General features: G+C 47.5%; 1 protein-coding gene and 1 long non-coding RNA gene across 4 annotated transcripts in view; both read right to left on the bottom strand.

Annotated features, from left to right (window-relative positions):
• Window positions 1–22,710, bottom strand: part of LOC310705462 — a 295,970-nt gene that overhangs the window by 168,628 nt on the left and 104,632 nt on the right. The gene's annotated exons all lie outside the window — the stretch shown is intronic.
• Window positions 1–22,710, bottom strand: part of ARHGEF17 (Rho guanine nucleotide exchange factor 17) — a 198,674-nt gene that overhangs the window by 168,628 nt on the left and 7,336 nt on the right. The window lies entirely within an intron of this gene.

The raw sequence follows: 22,710 nt of genomic DNA, 5'->3' as shown, positions 1-22,710 counted from the left end.
CTTGGGTCTGTGCCTTTACCACCGCAGCCATCCGGAGGCAAGGCCTTGCTTCCAAGCACTCGCATTAACAGGGACAAATAAAGTAAAATTACATAAAGCAGAGCCTCCCCCCAAAAAATAAAACTGCAGAAGGGGCAACCATCTTGAGTGCCTGTGTTTGTGGTGGGAATAAGCATGAACGGCTTTTCACTGGAGTAGCAGAACGCCATTCGCTCCCCCTTCCCTTCAGTCATCTCAAGACTGCATACCTGGGAGCTAGGTTTCCACGGCAACCAGCTGCTTGGCCTTGGCTTATTTATTTTCCTTCGGCCCAACCGGCCTCCTCCCATAATCGCCGGCTGGCATTTCGGCTCTCCTCTTGGATCCTCAACTGGGGGAAGGTTTTTGTTTTTCAACCCTCCGAAAGGGATGGAAACAGAGAGAGAGGAAAAGAAAAGGCGGGGAGCGGCAGCTCAAAGCACAATTTCCGAGCACGATTCAAAGTGTTGGTGCTGACCTTGAAAGCCCTAAATGGCCTCAAAGGCCCAGCAGACCTGAAGGAGGGTCTCCACCTCCATCATTCAGCCTGGACACTGAGATCCACCTCCAAGGGCCTTCTGGCGGTTCCCTCATTGCGAGAAGTGAGGTTACAGGGAACCAGGCAGAGGGCCTTCTCGGTGGTGGCACCTGCCCTGTGGAACGCCCTCCCATCAAATGTCAAGGAAATAAACAACTGTCTGACTTTTAGAAGACATCTGAAGGCAGCTTAGGGAAGTTGTTAATGTTTAAGGTTTTATTGTGTTTTAATATTCTGTTAGCAATGGCAAACCTAGACAGCGTCTTAAAAAGCAGAGATATCACCTTGCCAACAAAGGCCTGTATAGTTAAAGCTATGGTTTTCCCAGCAGCAATGTATGGAAGTGAGAGCTGGACCATAAAGAAGGCTGATCGCCAAAGAATTGATGCTTTTGAATTATGGTGCTGGAGGAGACTCTTGAAAGTCCCATGGACTGCAAGAAGATCACACCTCTCCATTCTGAAGGAAATCAGCCCTGAGTGCTCACTGGAAGGACAGATCCTGAAGCTGAGGCTCCAAGACTTTGGCCACCTGATGAGAAGAGAAGACTCCCTGGAAAAGACCCTGATGTTGGGAAAGATGGAGGGCACAAGGAGAAGGGGACGACAGAGGACGAGATGGTGGGACAGTGTTCTGGAAGCTACCAGCATGAGTTTGACCAAACTGGGGGAGGCAGTGGAAGACAGGAGTGCCTGACGTGCTCTGGTCCAGGGGGTCACGAAGAGGCGGACATGACTAAACAACTAAACAACAACAACAAATATTCTGTTGGGAGCCACCCATAGTGGCTGGGGAAACCCAGCCAGATGGGCCGGGTAGAAATAATAATTTATTATTATTATTATTATTAGGCACAAAACGACTCTGTGGCTTTCAGAAAAGTGGGGTTTGCAAAGGGCTCAGAGGCCAATATTTGCTCCGGTAACACAGAATCAATTTGTATAATGGGTAGGGTCCCCAAGGGTCTTCTAGTCACAATCAATCACAACTAAAGCATCCATGACAGATGGCCATCCCACCTCTGCTTAAAAACCTCCCATGATGGTGAACAACTTCCCGAGGAAGTCCTCCTGGACTTTCGGATCTCTTACAAATACCCATCGGAATAAGTCATTTTTTTAAAAAAGGACAGTGAAAGTAACACCTAGCCAAAGGAAAGAGGTGCCCACTAAAATGTACAGTGGTGCCTCGCAAGACGAAAAGAATCCGTTCTGTGATTCTCTTCGTCTAGTGGTTTTTTCGTCTTGCGAAGCAAGCCCATTGAAGGATTAGCGGATTAGCGCTATTAGCGGCTTTTAGCGGCTTATCTGCTGATCGGATCAGCTGATAAGCGGCTTAGCAGCTTAGAAAAAGGGGGGGGGGAGGAATGTCGTCTCATAGGAAATTCGTTTTGCAAAGCACCTCCAAAACAGAAAACCCTTTCGTCTAGCGGGTTTTCCGACTTGCGAGGCATTCGTCTTGCGGGGCACCACTGTAAAACAATGTGCATAACAGCAAACTGAATTTACCGCACGCCTCGTTTATGCCCCAACGCTTAAAGTCATCCCAAACAATCAGGGCTCCCATAAAAAGAGTACTTATAGCAAAACATTGGAAGAGTAGCCAAATCCCCATCAGCGTGGTTACTAAAATTGGTAGAATATGCAGAACTAGATACAGTCTCTCGGAAAAGAATAAAGATATGCAAAAACAGGAGTTCGTTGATAACTGGAAACCTCGAAAGAGTTACTTAAAAAATAAGCGTTGCAATCTGAATTTGGTAGCAGCTTTTGAATAAGCTCTGTAAACAAAGGCTAACTGGGTTAAAATAAATATATATACAGAGATGCATATCAATATTTTATTATGATTTTGCTGATAAATTTAGGCAATAGGTTTATTAGAGTGAAAAGATGTTGAGAAGGACAGGAAGTCAAATTTATGAAGATATATACACTTCTTTGTTGGAATTTTTATTTTGATGAGTTTGATTTGCAAACTATAAAATATCTTTGATGCATGGATGTAACTACGGTTATTAAAGCGGTTAAAAAATAAAAATAAACGTTCAGGCCTGAACAGGGCAAGCCAGTCAGGGAACACAGCTACGGAGGCCCGATAAACAGCGCTACCCGACATACCCTCAGCACACGTGCAGTGAAGATGGTCAAGAAGAGCCTTAGGGTGAATACTGGGGAAACAAATCTGCTTAAGTCTACCTATCACTGTTCTTTTTGATCTGTAAATGAAGAGCTCTGTGTAGTCCAGAAGTTTGCATGCTCCTGGGAGAATGGTAATTCGCCCCTTGACAGTGGCATCCTAGTCGTGCTGTTTCAGAAGAACGTCCCACTGTGCCCGGTGGGGGCGGTCTGCCCCAACCATGTATGCCGTGGGTAGGCAAACTAAGGCCTGGGGGCCAGATCCGGCCCAATCGCCTTCTAAATCTGGCCAATGGATGGTCCAGGAATCAGCGTGTTTCTACATGAGTAGAATGTGTGCTTTTATTTAAAATGCATCTCTGGGTTATTTGTGGGGCATAGGAATTCGTTCATTTCCCCCCCCCCCAAAAAAAATATGATCCAGCCCCCCACAAGGTCTGAGGGACAGTGGACCGGCCCCCTGCCGAAAAAGTTTGCTGACCCCTGATGTATGCCAATGGAGAAGGGGGGTGGTGGTGAATGGTTAAAGGGAGCATGAACTGGCTGGGGGAGAGCGAGGCTTCAGCTAGCCAGCCTGTGACTGTCGCCTGCAGCTTGAGCCTCACTGGGAAACGAGAAGAGAGGCCAGGAGGCCGAAGGGTCATCGGAGAGGGCATCACTACTGTAAGCAAAATACAGGAAAGGATATATTTATGTTTCCTCCCCGCGGCCCTCCTTCCCCCGCCACGCTGACGGGAGGAACAGAGAGGAGCCGAGCGCTTTTGCAAAACGGCGCGCACGTCTCAAAGAAGGCCTAGTTTCTGGGGCAGCTTTGCAAAAAAATAAAATAAATAGGCAAGCAGTCTAGAATTAAAGAAAAACTGCACCAACATCTGTGGCTCAGATTGCGCCAACTACAGTAAGTTAATGCGGGACGCGCTCCTCAAGTTGCATAAAAAGCACTGGTTGCCACACCGCAGAACACACGGCAAGCCAAAATTGTATTTTATGGAACCACTTCATTTAGAGTTTCAGATGTCAAGTTCCTAAGGGGCTGAGATGGGCTGCAAAAGCCACGAGATGCTCACAGGTGGTGATACTGTCTCCGTAAGAATTATGGGGAACGGTGTGTTGGTTTGTTTTTTTGCAAGAAGCCAAATGAATTTTGAAGAACCTGACCCAGAGAAATAGGGACGGTGGAGGGTTTGGGAAATGATGGGCGGGCAGGTAGTGTCTCTGGGGAAGCTTGCAATGGATGTGTTCCAATGGATTCCAGGTCACCAAGCCAAAACCAAAATCTGCAAGACATGACTCTGGTCCTCCCAGTTGGGTAAGCAAGGAAGAATGGGCGGGTGAAGGACTTGAGGAAGATGGAGGAATAGAGAGCCAGAGGCAGCGGCCAAATCACCTGAGTGGCTGGCTCTTTTGATTGACAACACACCAGGATTTCTCAGCATCCTTCCTGGCAGCAAGTCAGAAACAACAGTCAAGATGCTCAAAGACGGGCAAACTGAGGCCTCTGTACTAACTGAGACCACCCTTTGGCTCAGTAGGGTGTTTTTGGCTGGCCAAATCCTCCTGTCACTCACCTGGTGTCCTGTGAACTCAGGTAGAGCCTGGGACAGGTAGAAAGGTAAAAAGGTAAAGGACCTCTGGACGGTTAAGTCCAGTCAAAGGCGACTATGGGGTTGCAGTGCTCATCTCTCCCCCTAAATTGATTTTTGAATTCCGAATTTATTTTTATTCACGTTTTATACTGTATTTTATGCTGTTTTTTGTTGCATCAATTGTTTTAAATTTGTTGTTAGCCGCCCTGAGCCCAGTTTTCTGAACTGGGAAGGGCAGGGTATAAATAAAAAATTATTATTTTATTATTATTATCTTGCTTTTCAGGCCGAGGGAGCCAGCGTTTAACCACAGACAGCTTTCTGGGTCATGTGGCCAGCAAGACTAAACCGCTTCTGGCGCAACAGGACACTGTGACGGAAACCAGAGCGCACGGAAATGCCATTTACCTTCCCGCCGGAGCGGTACCTATTTATCTACTTGCACTTGTGTGCTTTCGAACTGCTAGGTTGGCAGGAGCTGGGACCGAGCAACGGGAGCTCACTCCGTTGCGGGGATTCGAACCACTGACCCTCTGATCGGCAAGCCCAAGAGGCTCAGTGGTTTAGACCACAGCGCCACCCGCGTCCCTTGAGACAGGTAGAGCCGTAACGGCAAAGGAGTTAGTGGGAGCCTTGCTGGGTACTCCCAGTTTTTCCTTTCCATTTGGGGGATGCTAAAATCTGGAGCTGATGAATGGGTGTATCTACTTCAGAATGTAAGAGGAGCTTGCTGAATCAGGCCAATGGCCCACACAGTGCAGGATCCTGCTCTCACCGTGACCAACCAGATGCCTGTGGGAAACCTACAAGCAGAGTTTGAGTGTAAGAGCAACTCTCCTCTCTTCAGAGTGTTGGTGCTGACCTTTAACTCCCTAAACGGCCTCGGTCCAGTATACCTGAAGGAGCGTCTCCACCCCCATCGTTCAGCCCGGACACTGAGGTCCAGCTCCAAGGGCCTTCTGGCGGTTCCCTCCCTGCGAGATGCCAAGTTACAGGGAACCAGGCAGAGGGCCTTCTCGGTGGTGGCACCCGCCCTGTGGAACACCCTCCCACCAGATGTCAAAGAGAACAACAACTACCAGACTTTTAGACGACATCTGAAGGCAGCCCTCTTTAGGGAAGCTTTTAATGTTTGATGCATCACTGTATTTTAATATTGTGTTGGAAGCTGCCCAGAGTGGCTGGGGAAGCCCAGCCAGATGGGCGGGGTATAAATAATAAATTCTTATATTCTTATTATTCTTATGGTTCCTGGCAACTGCAAACATGTATGCAGAGTGTGGCAAAGGATAGAAAGATGATCTCTGGATGGTCTCCCTGCAACTCCCTAAAAACAAACTGTGATTGCCCTTTTCCTCACTCCTTCAGCACTGAATAAAGAGCAAGAATGACTCTGGAGCACTGCTGCCAGTCAGTGCTGGGCTAAGTGGTCCGACTCAGTGCAAGGCAGCTGCATCTGCTCCTATCCCGCTGTTAACTGGAGGCAGGCATGCCTGGTGCCGTCGCATCCGGTTCTTCCAAGCTGCTCAGTGCGGCAATAATTCAAGGGCTCTGCGTTCCCACCCGATGCCTTCTGAAATCTCAACATCCCGCAGTGCCCTGCCCTGATATATAATAAATCAAGGGGGGGGGGATAAAATGCTCTTTTAAGTTGTGTTATGGCTGTGGCACAAAGAGGCCAAAAGGCAGGAGAGATATTCCGAGATACGGCTGGAAAACTCTGCCCTTAAAAGGGAAAAAATTGCACCCGTTATTCTGGGTTTTTTCTCCCCCTCGCTGGTCGGGGCAGCCCAGAAGTTCGCACGAGGTAAGGCCTGCGTCTCAGATCCGCTGCCCGCACTCAGCCCTGCCCAGAGACATCAAGCGTCTCCTCGACGCAGCCAAGTGGACTGAAGAAAGTGGGCACACGAAAGCTTTCCTCCTTCTCTCCCAATGCGAGAATTCGCAGGCGTCCGAGGAAGCTGGACACTGGAAGATCTGGAAGCGGCAAAAGGATATAACTCGACTGGTAGAGAATGAGACCCTTAATCTCAGGGTTGTGGGTTCGAGCCCCATGTTGGGCAAAAGATTTCTGCATTGCAGGGGGTTGGACTAGATGACACTTGGGGTCCCTTCCAACTCTACAATTCTATGATTCCAAGGAAGGACCTATTGTAGAGTTAATCTGTAGAATTTGCTTCCACAAGAGACAGTGATGGCCACCTAGACGGCTTTAAAAAGAGACCAGGCAACTCCATGGGGGGATAATAATAATAATAATAATAATAATAATAATAATAATAATTTATTTATATCCCGCCCTTCCCAGCTGAAGCCAGGCTCAGAGCGGCTAACAACAGTAAAATAAAACAGCATTCTAAAATCAATTCATTATAAAATCAGTTCAAATCAAATTGATGGCAACCATTGGGCTAGAGTTCTGTGAGGATTACCAAAGGAGGGGGTCAGGCTGTGCCTTGGCCAAAGGCCTGGTGGAACAGCTCTGTCTTGCAGGCCCTGCGGAAAGATGTCAAGTCCTGCAGGACCCTAGTCTCTTGTGACAGAGTGTTCCACCAGATCGGGGCCACAGCCAAAAAAGCCCTGGCTCTGGTTGAGGCCAGCCTAACTTCCCTGTGGCCCGGGACCTCCAAGGTGTTTTTGTTTGAAGACCGTAAGGTCCTCCATGGGACATACCAGGAGAGGCGGTCCCGTAGGTACGAGGGTCCTAGACCGTATAGGGCTTTGAAGGTTAAAACCAGCACCTTGAACCTGATCCTGTAGTCCACTGGGAGCCAGTGCAGCTGGTATAGCACCGGGTGAATGTGATCTCGCAGCGAGGACCCCGTAAGGAGTCTCGCCGCAGCATTCTGCACCCGCTGGAGTTTCTGGGTCAGTCTCAAGGGCAGCCCCACGTAGAGCGAGTTACAATAATCCAGTCTGGAGGTGCCCGTCGCGTGGATCACAGTGGCTAGGTCAGGGCGAGAGAGGTAAGGAGCCAACTTCTTAGCTCGGCGGAGACGAAAAAATGCCGCCTTTGTTATAGCTGAAATCTGCGCCTCCATGGAAAGGGAGGTGTCGAAGATTACACCCAAACTCTTAACAGACGGTGCTGGCACCACTGGCTACTAGCAGCAATGGGTACGCTCCCCCTCCTGTGGCAGGGAGTCCCACAGCTCAACCGCGTGTGGCTTGGAGAAGGACTTTCTTTTATCTGTCTCAAATTTTCCAGCACTTTGCTTCATTGGGTGTTCATGAGCTTGAGAGGCAATGCCAACTATGTACAATCACAGAACCGTAGGGTCATCCAGTCTAACCACTGCAATGTAGGAATCAACACAGCACGCCTCTGAATGCCATTGCATTGCACTGGACATTGCATTGAAACGGAATCGAATTTGTTAAATTGTATGAAAGTCAATATGTATGGAAGTGAGAGCTGGACCATAAAGAAGGCTGATCGCCGAAGAACTGATGCTTTTGAATTCTGGTGCTGGAGGAGACTCTTGAGAGTCCCACGGACTGCAAGAAGATCACACCTCTCCATTCTGGAGGAAATCAGCCCTGAGTGCTCACTGGAAGGACAGATCCTGAAGCTGAGGCTCCAAGACTTTGGCCACCTCATGAGAAGAGAAGACTCCCTGGAAAAGACCCTGATGTTGGGAAAGATGGAGGGCACAAGGAGAAGGGGATGAAAGAGGACGAGATGGTGGGACAGTGTTCTCGAAGCTACCAGCATGAGTTTGACCAAACTGCGGGAGGCAGTGGAAGACAGGAGTGCCTGGCGTGCTCTGGTCCATGAGGTCACGAAGAGTCGGACACGACTAAATGACTAAACAACAACAACATGAAAGTCAATAAAAATTATGGGGAGAAAAAGAATGCCATATCCCTCTCACCTGCTAGTTTTTAACCAGAGATGTCCAGGGCTTAACTGGGGAACTTCAGAACACATCCCATGGGCTCTGCCACTGAGCTAGGCCCCAAATGTTTTTACCTGCGTCCATTATTTTGTGGCCTGGAGATGTTTTGGAGAGGAGGGCAAGCAAAGACCAACTCCTGGTACGTCCCACAGAGGACCCTAAGGTCCACGAATAATAAAAGCTTAAAGGTCCTGGGCCCTAAAGAAGCCAGACTATCCTCCATCAGGGCCAGGGCCTTTTCAGTGATGGCTCCGACCTGGTGGAATGCTCTGTCCCACGAGACTAGGGCCCTGCAGGACTTGATCTCTTTTCGCAGGGCCTGTCATGAGACCGAACTGAAAAATACAGAGCTTGCATCTGTAGAATTTTCTTTTCTTCTATAACTTTTAGGTATATGTGTTTTTAAAGTGTTGTTGTACTGTATTGTTTTATGGTACAATCCTTTTTCTTTGTATGTGTAAATGTATGTGATTATAATAAATTTAATAAAAATTAAAAAAAAAAATTGTTCCTAACGCCATATTTTCCCGTATGCGAAGATCACAGCGGGGTTTGAAGTGCAAGAAAAGAGCAGGATATATTAAGAAACATGTTAGAGAGGATGAAATTAGATGAGACGGAACCTTAAAATGTAACTGTATGCAATTTGAGTTATAAGCATCCATGTTGGGTGAGAGGGAAGTTTTGCTGAACTCGAATATAATTGTTGAGTAACAAATGTAACTTGCTATATAGAGGGGAAAGTATAAAATAGGATTGCAAAAAACAAAAACAAAAACAACCTGTTGTGTTTTAAATGGCTGTGACCCACCCTGGGACCTGAGGGTGAAAGGTGGGGTAATTAATTGAAATAAAGGCAATAATATTGATATCTAATCTGAGGCAGGAATTCAGGGTATTGACCTACAAGGGGAAACTCAGCACGGAAGACTCGATTGTCTGTGTGGATCATGAATAACGAGGAATCTGCTGACGGTGCAAAATCTATGAGGAAAGTCGCTTCCATCTATATCTGGAAACGGACACAGAAAGGAAGATGGAATGAGGAAGTCACATCAAAGGCTCGTCTCTCCTACGCATCCCTGAGAAAATCACGGGGAGGAATTTCGGCCTCTCGGGGGTCCATTTCCCGTACTAATAAGTAACCGCAGTGTGAGGCAAGACCAGAGAGGGATTTTGGGTCACGGTCCCTCCGAAATATCTTGTTTTGGGGGGACAAAGATGATGGTGCCAGCTCCTCCAAGGAGCTGTTAAACTGTGAGGACGGATGAGGATGCTAAACAGACCTCGAATAACCCATTCCTTGGAACAGGAGTTGCGCCGGTTTAGAAAAACAGCTCCCGGGGAATCTGGGGAACTGTAGCCAAATGGGCCATTCTGTGGCCAAAGAGCAGATGAAAAGCAGAACCACCGTATTTTTCGCTCCATAAGACGCACTTTTTTCTTCCTAAAAAGTAAGGGGAAATGTCTATGCGTCTTATGGAGCGAATGCGTGGTCCCTGGAGACGAATTCCCCAGGGCCAAAAATAGATCATGCCTCTTTTTTTCTTCTTTTTTTGAAAGTGGGAAGTGGGTGTTGAAACAAAGCCGCTGATTGTTTGCTGGGGAGAGAGATAAGGGACGCTAGAGATAAAGGAGGCTGCCTGGGAGAGGGGAGGTAAAAGCCCATGGATCCTCAGGATTTTTACATTGGGTCTCCCCAAAAATTCACCATCAGATCACATAGCATGTCCATGGCTACAGCCTGCACCAAAAAAATCACGCACCCACTGTTTCCAGGGGCTGCAGTGGTGCAAAAATGTGGTTACAAAGCACGGATCCACATGGATCCTCAGGATTTTTGCCTTGGGCTACCCCAAACTCACCATCAGATCACATGTCTGTGGCCACAACATGAACCACAAAAATCATACAACCACTGTTTCGTTCAGAATTATTTTCTTTCTTGTTTTACTCCTCTAAAAACTAGGTGTGTCTTATGGAGAGAAAATTACGGTATTTGCTCTTTAGCCACTGTGCCACGCTTCAGCTGAGGGTAGTTGAAGGACATAAAAAGAGTGTGTTCCCCACCTTCCAGGATTACAACAGAATCAAGGAGTCACAGAATTGCAAGGGTTCCAAGGGTCATCTAGTCCAACCCGCTGCATGGCGGAAGCTGAAGCATCCATGACTGATGGCCGTCCAACCTCTGCTTAAAAACCTCCAAGAAAGGAGAGTCTGTCACTTTGCATCCCACAGTCAAACGGCGCCTACTGCCAGAAAGTTCATCCCGATGTTTGGTTGCAATCACCTTTCTTGCAACTTGAAGCCATGGGTTCGAGTCCTACCCTCCAGAGCAGGAGAAAACAAGATGCTCCCTCTTCCATGTGGCAGCCCTCGAGATATTGGAATATAGCTATCCTATCTCATCTCAAAATAAAAAAATTCCTTGCAGTAGCACCTTAGAGACCAACTAAGTTGGTTATTGCTATGAGCTTTCGTGTGCATGCACACTTCTTCAGATTCGATTGTGACAGCAGTCACGAAATTAAAAGACACCTACTTCTTGGGAGAAAAGCAATGACAAACCTAGACAGCATCTTAAAAAGCAGAGACATCCGTAGGTCCATATAGTTAAAGCTCTGGTTTTCCCAGTAGTGATGTATGGAAGTGAAAGCTGGACCATCAAGAAGGCTGATTGCCGAAGAATGGATGCTTTTGAATTCTGGTGCTGGAGGAGACTCTTGAGAGTCCCATGGACTGCAAGAAGATCAAACCGATTTATTCTTAAGGAAATCAGCCCTGAGTGCTCACTGGAAGGACAGACCCTGAAGCTGAGACTCCAAGACTTTGGCCACCTCATGAGAAGAGAAGACTCCCTGGAAAAGACCCTGATGTTGGGAAAGATGGAGGGCACAAGGAGAAGGGGACGACAGAGGACGAGATGGTTGGATGGTGTTCTTGAAGCTACCAGCATGAGTTTGACCAAACTGTGGGAGGCAGTGGAAGACAGGAGGGCCTGGCGCGCTCTGGTCCAGGGGGTCACAAAGAGTCGGACACGACTAAACAACAACAAAGGTGTTACTGGAAGGATTTTTTTTATTTTGTTTCGACTACGGCAGACCAACACGGCTACCTACCTGTAACTAGAACTATCTCCTCTCAGTCTCCTCTTTTCCAAAACATCTCCAGCTCCTTCAACCGTTCCTCATAAGGCTTCGTTTCCAAATCCTTGATCATCTTGGTCACCCTCCTCTGCGCACCTTCCAGCTTGTCAACATCCTTCTTAAATTGTGGCGCCCAGAACTGGACACAGGACTCCAGGTGTGGTCTGACCAAGGCAGAAGGGAGCAGGACTATGACTCCCCCTATTCTACAGTCATACCTCGGGTTACAGCTGCTTCAGGTTGCATTTTCGCGGGTTACACACCCACTAAAACCCGGAAGTAATGGAACGCGTTACTTCCGGGTTTCAGCGGTCGCGCATGCGCAGGAGCACTTAATTACGCTTTGCACATGCGCAGAAGACCAAATCGCAACATGCGCAGACACGCCGCTGCGGGTTGTGGACGTGAAACCCGCACGGATCACATTCGCAACCCGAGCTGATAAGTGTAAACTGTTTAACTAATATTTGCTGACATTTAATGATACAGTTTACTAATGGATGACTGAATATTGCTTTCTTTTACAGTGGTGCCCCGCAAGACGAATGCCTCGCAAGACAAAAAACTCGCTAGACGAAAGGTTTTTCCGTTTTCGATTTGCCTCGCAAGACGAATTTCCCCTATGGGCTTGTTTCGCAAGACGAAAACGTCTCGCGACTTTGTTTTCTTTGTCTAAAAACAAAGACATGTTTTGTTTATAAAGTTAATTTATTTTCCCTTCAATTTTTGAACTGCTCTTTACAGTATGTGTGACTTTAAAGAGCAGTTAATAAACTCTTGTTGTACCAAATTTGGCTTTGTTTGGACTTTTTTTGACCATAGGAACGCATTAATTGATTTTCAATGCATTCCTATGGGATTTCATGCTTCGCAAGACGAAAAATTCGCTAGACGACAAAAATTGCAGAACGAATTAATTTCGTCTTGCGGGGCACCACTGTATATAACTTGTTTATTTTTAAAGTGGTTTTTTTTTTGGTATTGCTTCAGGTTGTTAAGATTACGTGGTTGTTTCTCCACCTTGCAAAGCACAATATAGAAACTTAAAAGTGAAATGAAATGAAATTGATATGGAGACTAGACTTCTGTTGATGCAGCCCAGAATATCATTAGCTTCTTTTTTTTGCTGTTGCAAAAAAAAAGGTGGTGGGGGAGGCGGTTTCACGGACTTGACGACCTTCTGGCTTAATCCCAGTTTCTGAAGCACTTTGAAAGAGCTATATAATGTTGTGGGATTGCAATCGCAGGAAGAGCCAGTGGCGGTGTCATTAATAATATTTTAAAAAAAACAAAACCCAGTGTGGAAAGCACAAAGCAATCCAGGAAATCCGTCTGTTGAAATCTATCAAGGAGGCACAGGAAATATTTCATTGTGAGAAGAGAGAGAGAGAAAAAAAAGATTAAAAATATATCTAAACATCATTTAAACATGGGATAGCGCAGCAGGTAGAGGCACGAGGCTCTGAATCTCTGGGCTGTGGGTTCGAGTCTCACGTTGAGCAAAATATTCCTGCACTGCAGGGGGTTGGACTACATGACCCTCAGGGTTCCCTTCCAGCTCTGCAAGTCTAGGATACTAACAGCCAACTCTAGTACAGATGCAGACTGGGGAAGATTTTGACTTTAAAAACAGGAAGGTGCCAAAAAGACGAAGAGAGCCGGTGTGGTTTGGTGGTCAGAGCTGCGGGACAAGGACCTGACCGAGGGTTTCTGGGCAGAGAAATGGGTCTATATATGCTGCAGATGCATGCCAAAAGGCAGTGCCGTCTAGCGGTTGGAGCGCTGGTCTGCAAGTCCTCTCTTCAAATCCCTGCTCGGCCATGAAGCTCACTGGGCAGCCTCGGGGCAGTTGCTGTCTCGCAACCTAGCCTCCCTCGCAGGGTTGTCGTTGTGAGACTGAGGGTGCAAACCTGGGCTATAAATACAAGCACATATCACTCTGGCCTCTGACCTGGGCTCAACATCCTGGGATACGGCACTTCCACAAAAGCCTAATAATAATAACCACAACACAGTGGTACCGTGGTTCTCAAACTTAATCCGTTCCGGAAGTCTGTTCCAAAACCAAAGCGTTCCAAAACCAAGGTGCGCTTTCCCATAGAAAGTAATGCAAAACGGATTCATCCATTCCAGACTTTTAAAAACAACCCCTAAAACAGCAATTTAACATGAATTTTACTACCTGGCCACAGTGATCCATGCAACGGTTCCCTCCAGGCTTGACTACTGTAATTTGCTCTACATGGGGCTGCCCTTGAAGCTGTCCCAGAAACTCCAGCAGGTGCAGAATGCTGCAGCGAGGCTCCTCATGGGGTCTCTGCCATGGGAGCATATTCGCCCAGTGCTTTTCCAGTTGCACTGGCTCCCGGTGGAGTACAGGGTCAGGTTCAAGGTGCTGGTTTTGACTTTCAAAGCCCTTCACAGCCTAGGACCCTCGTACCTACAGGACCACCTCTCCCGGTACGCCCCACAGAGGACCTTCAGGTCCATAAATAGCAACACCCTAGAAGTCCCTAAGGAAGTCAGATTAGCCTCAACCAGAGCCAGGGCCTTTTTAACTCTGGCTCCAGCCTGGTGGAATGGTTTGTCTCATGAGACCAGGGCCCTGCAGGATCTGATTTCTTTCTGCAGGGCCTGTAAGACAGAGTTGTTCCGCCTGGCCTTTGGCTTGGAGTCAATTTGATTCCCTCCCCCTCTTTCTTTTTCCTTTTCCTTTCTCCTCCTGCGATGAGGCTACATTTTAATATTTTAATGTTTCAATATTTTAATGTTGTATTTTAATTTTGTTTTTAAGTTGTATTCATTCAACTTGTTTTTATTATTGGTTGTCAGCCGCCCTGAGCCCGTCCTTGGCTGGGGAGGGCGGGGTATAAATAAATAAAATTTATTATTATTATTATTATTATTATTATTATTATTTAACGAGACCATTGATCCATAAAATGAAAGCAGTAAACAATGCACTGCAGTCACACAATCAATCAATCAATCAATCAATCAATCAGTAGCTGAACTGGGTTCCACACAGTCACAAAAAAGAGCCACCAATACAAAAACGCAAAATAAATAGTAAAAACAGACAGACCTCAGCTTAACACTCAAAAAGGAAGTGTGGCACTCAAAATGGAGCACGTTTGGCTTCCGAAAAAAGTTCGCAAACCGGAACACTTCCTTCCGGGTTTGCAGTGTTTGGATTCCAATTGTTTGAGTACCAAGGCGTTTGAGAACCAAGGTACCACTGTACCAGCAAGGCCAAGATGTCGGTCCTGTCATCTGGGCAGCCTGGGACCGCCAAACACACTGCCTATCCTTCAATCCCGGAGAGATCACTTCAGTGCCGCAAACTCAGCGATTTGACCTCACCCTCGGAGGCGCACTCCATTGCCTCTCGAAACAGACGGATGCCAACAACACTAGCAGCAACAACACAACCTCCAGGACCGCCACTCCCCATATGAATCAGCCTGGACCCCTGCAGTCTCCATCAGAGGCCTTTCTCCGTGTGCCCCACCCAAGGGGCAGAGGGCGGCCGCACAAGAGCAGGGCCTTTTTGGTGGTGGCTCCCTATCTTGTGGAACGCTCTCCCCAGGGAGACACACCAAGCACCATCATAGCCAGCCTTAAGATGGCAGGCAAAGTCCTTTCTTTTCACTCAGGCCTTTGGTAATTAAGCTGCCTCCTAAAACGGGGTTCAAATTTTAATGGGACAGGCAGGACTCCTTATATTTTGGGGTGAGTGCTTTATGCATGCTGCAATCTCAAGAGCGGTTTAACAATCAATCCCTCTTGCCTGGGAACTCTGCGGAATGGTACCTCGGCGGGCGTCTTTGGGGATCTTCAAATAACTCTCACCTGCCTTAACAGACTACATCTCCCAGAATTCTTGGGGGGGGGGGGAGAAGGCATGTCTGTTTAAAGAAGTCACAGTGAACGGAAGAACGCAATGCAGGAATCTTTCTGTGGGGCTCGAACTCACCGCCCCGAGATTAAAGAGTCTCCCCAACTAAAGAATCATGGCAAGAAAAATTGACGGACTATGCAGAACTGGCAAAACTGACATGCAAGCTACGGGACAAGGATAACTGTGAATTTAAGGATGAATGGGAACCCTTTGCAAAGTACAGAGTGGTGCCTCGCAAGACGAAAAGAATCCGTTCTGTGATTCTCTTCGTCTAGCGGTTTTTTCGTCTTGCGAAGCAAGCCCATTGACGGATTAGCGGATTAACGCTATTAGCGGCTTTTCTGCTGATCGGATCAGCTGATAAGCGGCTTAGCGGCTTAGAAAAAGGGGGGGAGGAAAAAAACCAGCAGGAACTCGCAAGACATTGTCGTCTTGCGAAGCAAGCCCATAGGAAATTTGTTTTGTGAGGCACCTCCAAAACGGAAAACTCTTTCGTCTAGCGAGTTTTCCGTCTTGCGAGGCATTCGTCTTGCAGGGCACCACTGTACAGTGGTACCTCAGGTTACATACGCTTCAGGTTACAGACGCTTCAGGTTATAGACTCCGCTAACCCACAAATAGTACCTCAGGATAAGAACTTTGCTTCAAGATGAGAACAGAAATCGTGTTCCGGTGGCACGGCAGCCCCATTAGCTAAAGTGGTGCTTCAGGCTAAGAACAGTTTCAGGTTAAGAACGGACCACCAGAACGAATTAAGTACTTAACCCGAGGTACCACTGTATCTGAAGACGCAACAAAGCGAACTGGACTCCTTGGCAGGTTTTGAATAAGCATTCACAAACCTTTCATTGATAATTATTATAATAATTATTATAACAATTATTTTAATAATCAGCTAAATAGTTTGAGGATCTATACAACTGTGTGACATGCAGAAAACAGCAGTCTCAGAGAAGCCAAAGACTGGAACTGAGGGAAGTCGGGGGGTGGGGGCAGGTGGGTTTTGTGGGGGGAGGAAAAATGGGGGGGGGGGACAAGGATGATATGTTTTGGGATAACATGTCTTGTTTTAATTTTGAATAAAAAAACAAAAAAAATTAATTACAGAAAAGAGATTAAAGAGTCTCATGCTCTTAAACGTACAGTCCGTGAATGTGGCCAGTCCACCAGCCGTGCCCAAATGCCATTTTTCAGCCTCCACGTCATCGCAACAACAACAAAATCACAATGTGCAGCTAAGAAACTGCGAGTGAACTCCACGTCCCAGTGAGCGGGGCAGTCAAGCTGTGCTGAATTAAATGCCAATAGACTTTTAGAAAGGATAATAACCCCCTTGGTGGAAGAAGGAGAATGATTCCCCCCCCCCGGCAGGCCCCCTGCAGAGATCAGATGGCTCCTTCTCCCTTTCTCTGTGCCAAGAGGAGAAACCACCAACTCCATTCAGCCTCTGGCGCACTTTAAATCACAGAGATACAGGATGAAAGAAGGACAGAGGTTTCACATGCAAACAAACTTCTCTGCCCCAAGGAAGGGAGGAAAGCAAGAGGCAAGCATGAGAAAACACAGGATTGTCCCATTCCAGATACCTATACAGTGGTATAATCATCATCATCATCATCATAATTTATTATTTATACCCCGCCCATCTGGCTGGGTCCCCCCCAGCCACTCTGGGCGGCTTCCAACAAAACACTACAATACAATAACCTATTAAACATTAAAAGTTTCCCTAGTACATTGGTTCTCAAACTTAATCCGTTCCGGAAGTCTGTTCCAAAACCAAATCGTACCAAAACCAAGGTGAGCTTTTCCATAGAAAGTAATGCAAAATGGATTACACCGGTACCTCGGGTCACAGACACTTCAGGTTACAGACTCTGCTAACCCAGAAATAGAAAAACTCATAGAAAACTCATAGAATCATAGAAGAGTTGGAAGAGACCACAAGGGCCATCGAGTCCAACCCCCTGCCAAGCAGGAAACACCATCAGAGCACTCCTGACATATGGTTGTCAAGCCTCTGCTTAAAGACCTCCAAAGTAGGAGACTCCACCACACTCCTTGGCAGCAAATTCCACTGTCAAACAGCTCTTACTGTCAGGAAGTTCTTCCTAATGTTTAGGTGGAATCTTCTTTCTTGTAGTTTGGATCCATTGCTCCGTGTCCGCTTCTCTGGAGCAGCAGAAAACAACCTTTCTCCCTCCTCTATGTGACATCCTTTTATATATTTGAACATGGCTATCATATCACCCCTTAACCTCCTCTTCTCCAGGCTAAACATGCCCAGCTCCCTTAGCCGTTCCTCATAAGGCATCGTTTCCAGGCCTTTGACCATTTTGGTTGCCCTCCTCTGGACACGTTCCAGTTTGTCAGTGTCCTTCTTGAACTGTGGTGCCCAGAACTGGACACAGTACTCCAGGTGAGGTCTGACCAGAGCAGAATACAGTGGCACTATTACTTCCCTTGATCTAGAGGGAGGTAATATCAGCATCGTAGTGCAATTTTATCTTAACATATACATTTGGGGGGAGTCATAGAAATGTAGAGTTGGGACCCCAACAATTATCTGCTCCAACCCCACTGCAATGCAGGAATATGCAGCTGTCCCACACGGGCTTCGAACCTGCAACCTTGGCGTTATCAGCGCCACAATCTCTAACCAGCTGAGCTGCATCTGCAAAGCAAATCACCCCCAATAAGAATGCACTTTCTGCATGCTCTTTTTACCAGCACGCGGATTTTTATTCACACACCCTCCAAGCAAATGCCTTTTTTTGCTTGGCTGGCAAAATACATTGCAAAACGTGGAGAAATGTGCGTTTTGAAAGATGTTTGTGCTTTGCTTCTCTTACTGTTTCACAAAGCGTGGACTGGGCAGGTCTGCCTTTCAATGTGAGCTGCATTTAATTTTGCCCTTGTCCGAAACCTGAATTAGATGGGCTCCAGGATGGATGCAACATCATGTCCATTTTTTAACAATCTTTTTTATACCTCTGTAGGCAAATATAAACGGACGCGGGTGGCGCTGTGGGTTAAACCACAGAGCCTAGGACTTGCCGATCAGAAGGTCGGCGGTTCAAATCCCCGCGACGGGGTGAGTTCCCATTACTCGGTCCCTGCTCCTGCCAACATAGCAGTTGGAAAGCACGTCAAAGTGCAAGTAGATAGATAGGTCCACTCCGGCGGGAAGGTAAACGGCGTTTCCGTGCGCTGCTCCAGAAGCGGCTTAGTCATGCTGGCCACATGACCCGGAAGCTGTATGCCGGCTCCCTCGGCCAATAAAGCGAGATGAGCGCCGCAACCCCAGAGTCGGACACGACTGGACCTAAGGGTCAGGGGTCCTTTCACCTTTACCTTTAGGCAAATATAAAACTTTAGGGGTGAAACATAAGTTGCCCTCCTCACTGGGGCAGAAGACTTTCGAAAGAGAGATGGAGGGAGGTCTCTGATGGGTGAGTACTGTGACTTCCTACATGCAGTCACAAAGAAATCTAGTTTATCCAAGCTTACTGCAAACTTGCAAAATTACAACCTCAAAGGGCATAAAACATGCAAATTCTACAGATGAACTCTGCGAGAAGTCCTTCCTTAGAATCATAGAGCTGGAAGGAACTAGAAGGGTCATCTGATTCAAGCCCTTGCAATGCAGGAATCTTTTGCCCAGCATGGGATTCGAACCCGCAACCCTGGGATTAAGCGTCTCATGCTCTACCAGCGGAGCTATATGTACGTATATGCATATATGGAAACCTTACGTTCAATACGTGTGAACTTTATCTTAAATCCCCGTTTATTTTCACATTCCTCTGCGTTGTCGCAAGCCTGCTTTCGAAAAAGAAACCGTTCCTCTCTGTCGCACAAAAACAAAATATGAACCCGAGAAGCATTGCATTCCTTCCCACAAAAAGATACCCATATGCAGGAATGTTGAGATATTAAAGAGGTTTTTCCCCCTTTTTTTAAATATATAATAATAATAAAAAACCTCTGTTCGCTTTTGCATGACAATGGGCAGAACATCAGAAACAACAGCAAATGAAAAAAATAAAAGTAATCAAATAAAACAGAGAGAAGGCCGCCTAAACCCCCTACAGAGGAGTTGAAACCTCTCCTTTTTTTTCATCCAATGTTCTAGGCACAAAATCGGCTACAGCCAGCCAATGGATTAACACTTTGCGGAGACCTTATATAGCAGTCCAGGGAACTATTGCTGGCAGCATTCACACATGACAGCACCGAGTCCGGCACCACGTGGCTCCCCTCTCTTTGGGCGCAAGCAAACTCCTGGGCCTTCCTGGCTGATGCGCAGAGAGCACAGCCAAGCTGGCAAAACCGTCCTGCGACTGGGCTGGGGGTGGGAGGAACTCAGTGGCTGAATGAATGCGTTTTCCCCCCCCCCCCCGCAATTGCGGGAGAAGCTCCATGCATCCAAAACCAGGCCGTCGGAGGAAAAAGCCAGCCTGCAACTCTAAGCGCAAGGAGATCACAAAATCAAAGAACTGCAGGGCTGGAAGGGACTCTGAGCATCATCCAGGAATATGCAGCTAGCTGCCCCACACGGGTATCGAACCTGCAACCTTTTGTTCTTTTGTGCAGAAGAGCGTTCAAATCACACCGTTTCCCTACCCAGATTCAGCTACAGGCACATAGAATGCTGTCTTGTAATAATAATAATTACAGTAAAAACATAATGGCGGGGGGGGGCGGGGGGGACCCAATTTAAAATACAGGTTAAAACGCAATTTAAAATGCAGCCTCCTTTTAAAAGTAGCTCATAGATCAAAACCATAAGGGGAGGGAAGCATAAGGGTCAGACTGAGTCCAAACCAAAGGCCAGGCAGAACAGCTCCGTCTTGCAGGCCCTGCGGAAAGATGTCAAGTCCCGCAGGGCCCTGGTCTCTTGGGACAGAGCGTTCCACCAAGTTGGGGGTCAGTGCTGAAAAGGCCCTAGTTGAGACCAACCTAACCACCTTGCGACTTGGGACCTCCAAAATGTTGTCATTTGTGGACCTTACTGAATAAGATGCTTTGTCCATCTAAATCAGTTTTGTCTGCACTGGCCAGCAGCGGCTCTCCAGGGTTTCAGGCCTGTGTTCGAAATCCCCCAGGTGGCAGGAGCATTTGGCGACTGGCATGGGTCCACTTGCAACCACATGGAGATCTCTGGGCACAAGGTTGGCCGACTGACATCTCCACCTGGCTGGCCCCCCCCCCCACTTTCTTAAGCAGGTCAGCAGAAGAGCTTACATACTGCCTTTATAGTAGTACCTCAGGTTAAGTACTTAATTTGTTCCGGAGGTCCGTTCTTAACCTGAAACTGTTCTTAACCTGAAGCACCACTTTAGCTAATGGGGCCTCCCGCTGCCACCACGCAATTTCTGTTCTCATCCTGAAGCAAAGTTCTTAACCCGAGGTAATATTTCTGGGTTAGCGGAGTCTGTAACCTGAAGCGTATGTAACCTGAGGTACCACTGTATATCTAACCTTTTTCTCCAAGGAGTACATGGTTCACCCCCACCCCTCAGTTAATCCCTACGACGACCCTGCAATGTAGGTTAGGAGGCTGAGACTGACTCCAAGGTCAGCCAGTGTGCTTCATGACTTGAGTGAGGATTCGAACCCGGACCTCCCAGGTCCTAGTCCAACACTCTAACCACTACACAATCCTGGCTCCCTAGAGTCCTTCTGTTGGGGGCAGCTCTATAAATTAAGTCAGTAAATAAACATGGGGCAAGCCCAACATCACTAAGAGAAGGATCTGAAATATTTCCCAAGAAATTTGCATTTGTTTTATCCTAATCGTTTTAGTTGCTGTTCTGATGTGTTGCAAACCACTTCTGATATGTTTTCTTTAAAATATAAAGTGGTATGGAAATGAAATTAACAACAACAACAACATCCCACTGCAGGGGGGAAAATGTCGCCAGAACACTGTGGTGACCTTAGCCTAGGTTTGAGGCACCATGTGGCGATTCACTTATATACAGTCACAACTCAGGTTACAGACATGTCGGGTTGTGCGATTTTGGGTTGCACACCGCGCCAAACCTGGAAGTACTGGAATGGATTACTTCCGGGTTTCGGCGCTTGCGCATCCACAAAAGCGCCAAATCACGACCCGCACATGCGCAGACCTCGGGTTAAGAACTTAATTCGTTCTGGAGATCCGTTCTTAACCTGAAAGTGTTCTTAACCTGAGGTACCACTTTAGCTAATGGGGCCTCCCACTGCCGCCGCCGCGATTTCTGTTCTTATCCTGAAGCAAAGTTCTTAACCCGAGGTACTATTTCTGGGTTAGCGGAGTCTGTAACCTGAAGCGTCTGTAACCCGAGCTACCACTGTATCTGAATTTCTAACATTGATTCCCAGTCCTTCCCTGGGAAATTGAACCCGCAACGTCCTGCATGCAAGGCAGATGTCGTACCACGGAGCGATGCCTCTTCCACAAAGGCAGGAATGATATAAGGCAAGGGAGAGAACAGTTCTCTGGACCTGTGAGCACGTGTGCAAGCCAGAGAAAAGTGCCCTGGGCACACAGACACCACAAGTCAGCAAGTATCGCAAGGCTGTCCTACTGGGTGCACAGTTCCAACGCTTCACTAGGAACTGGGTTTCCCAGAAGGAAATCTAAGCTCTTTGGATGGAGCTGGGCCTATGCTTCCTGTAGGAACATCTTATACCAACATCAAACCTCTCAAGATCTTCACTACCACAAGCTCTAAGCATGTCAACCAAACCCAGAGGAATAAATTGCTTACTCCTCGACCAGGAATTGTGGGGGAGAGGGTGGGCTGCAGCCTTTCACCATAAAACACTGATATTGGTGCAGCCGTCCCGGGTCAACTTGAGCATGAGCATTAGGAATTACCGTATTTTTCGCCCTATAGGACGCACTTTTCCCCCTCCAAAAATGAAGGGGAAATGTGTGTGCGTCCTATGGGGCGAATGCACGCTTTCGCTGAAGCCTGGAGAGCGAGAGCGGTCGGTGCGCACCGACCCCTCTCGCTCTCCAGGCTTCGCGGACCTCTCCGCAAGCAGCGTGAGTGCTCCCGCTGCTTGCGGAGAGCTGCCTGCATGCCGAAGCCTGTGAGCGCTGAGATCAGCGCGTCCAGGCTTCGCGGACCTCTCCGCAAGCAGCGGGAGCCAGCGCTGGGCTCCCACGGCTTGCAGAGAGCTGCCTGTTTGGGGGCTGGGGTCGGGGGAAGCTCGGGCCGCCCCAGCCCCGCGCCTGGGGGGAAAATAATTTCCCCCCCTTTATTTCCCCCCCAAAAAACTAGGTGCGCCTTATGGGACGGTGTGTCCTATAGGGCGAAAAATATGGTATTTTATAAGTTTTTGTTTCTCAATTTGATCCTTTTACACTAAGGTTACCAGATGTCCCCGTTTCCCGGGGACAGTCCCCAGATTTACAAATCAGTCCCCTGACAAAATCCATCTATTTAGTAGGAAGTTGAAAAGTGTCCCCAGATTCATTGAAAAAAATC

The sequence above is a fragment of the Podarcis liolepis genome, assembly GCF_965112155.1.
Source record: "Podarcis liolepis genome assembly, chromosome: 4".
Lineage (NCBI taxonomy): Eukaryota > Metazoa > Chordata > Lepidosauria > Squamata > Lacertidae > Podarcis > Podarcis liolepis.
The sequence above is the reverse complement of the archived record's forward strand: the minus strand, read 5'-3'. Positions and strand labels throughout refer to the sequence as shown.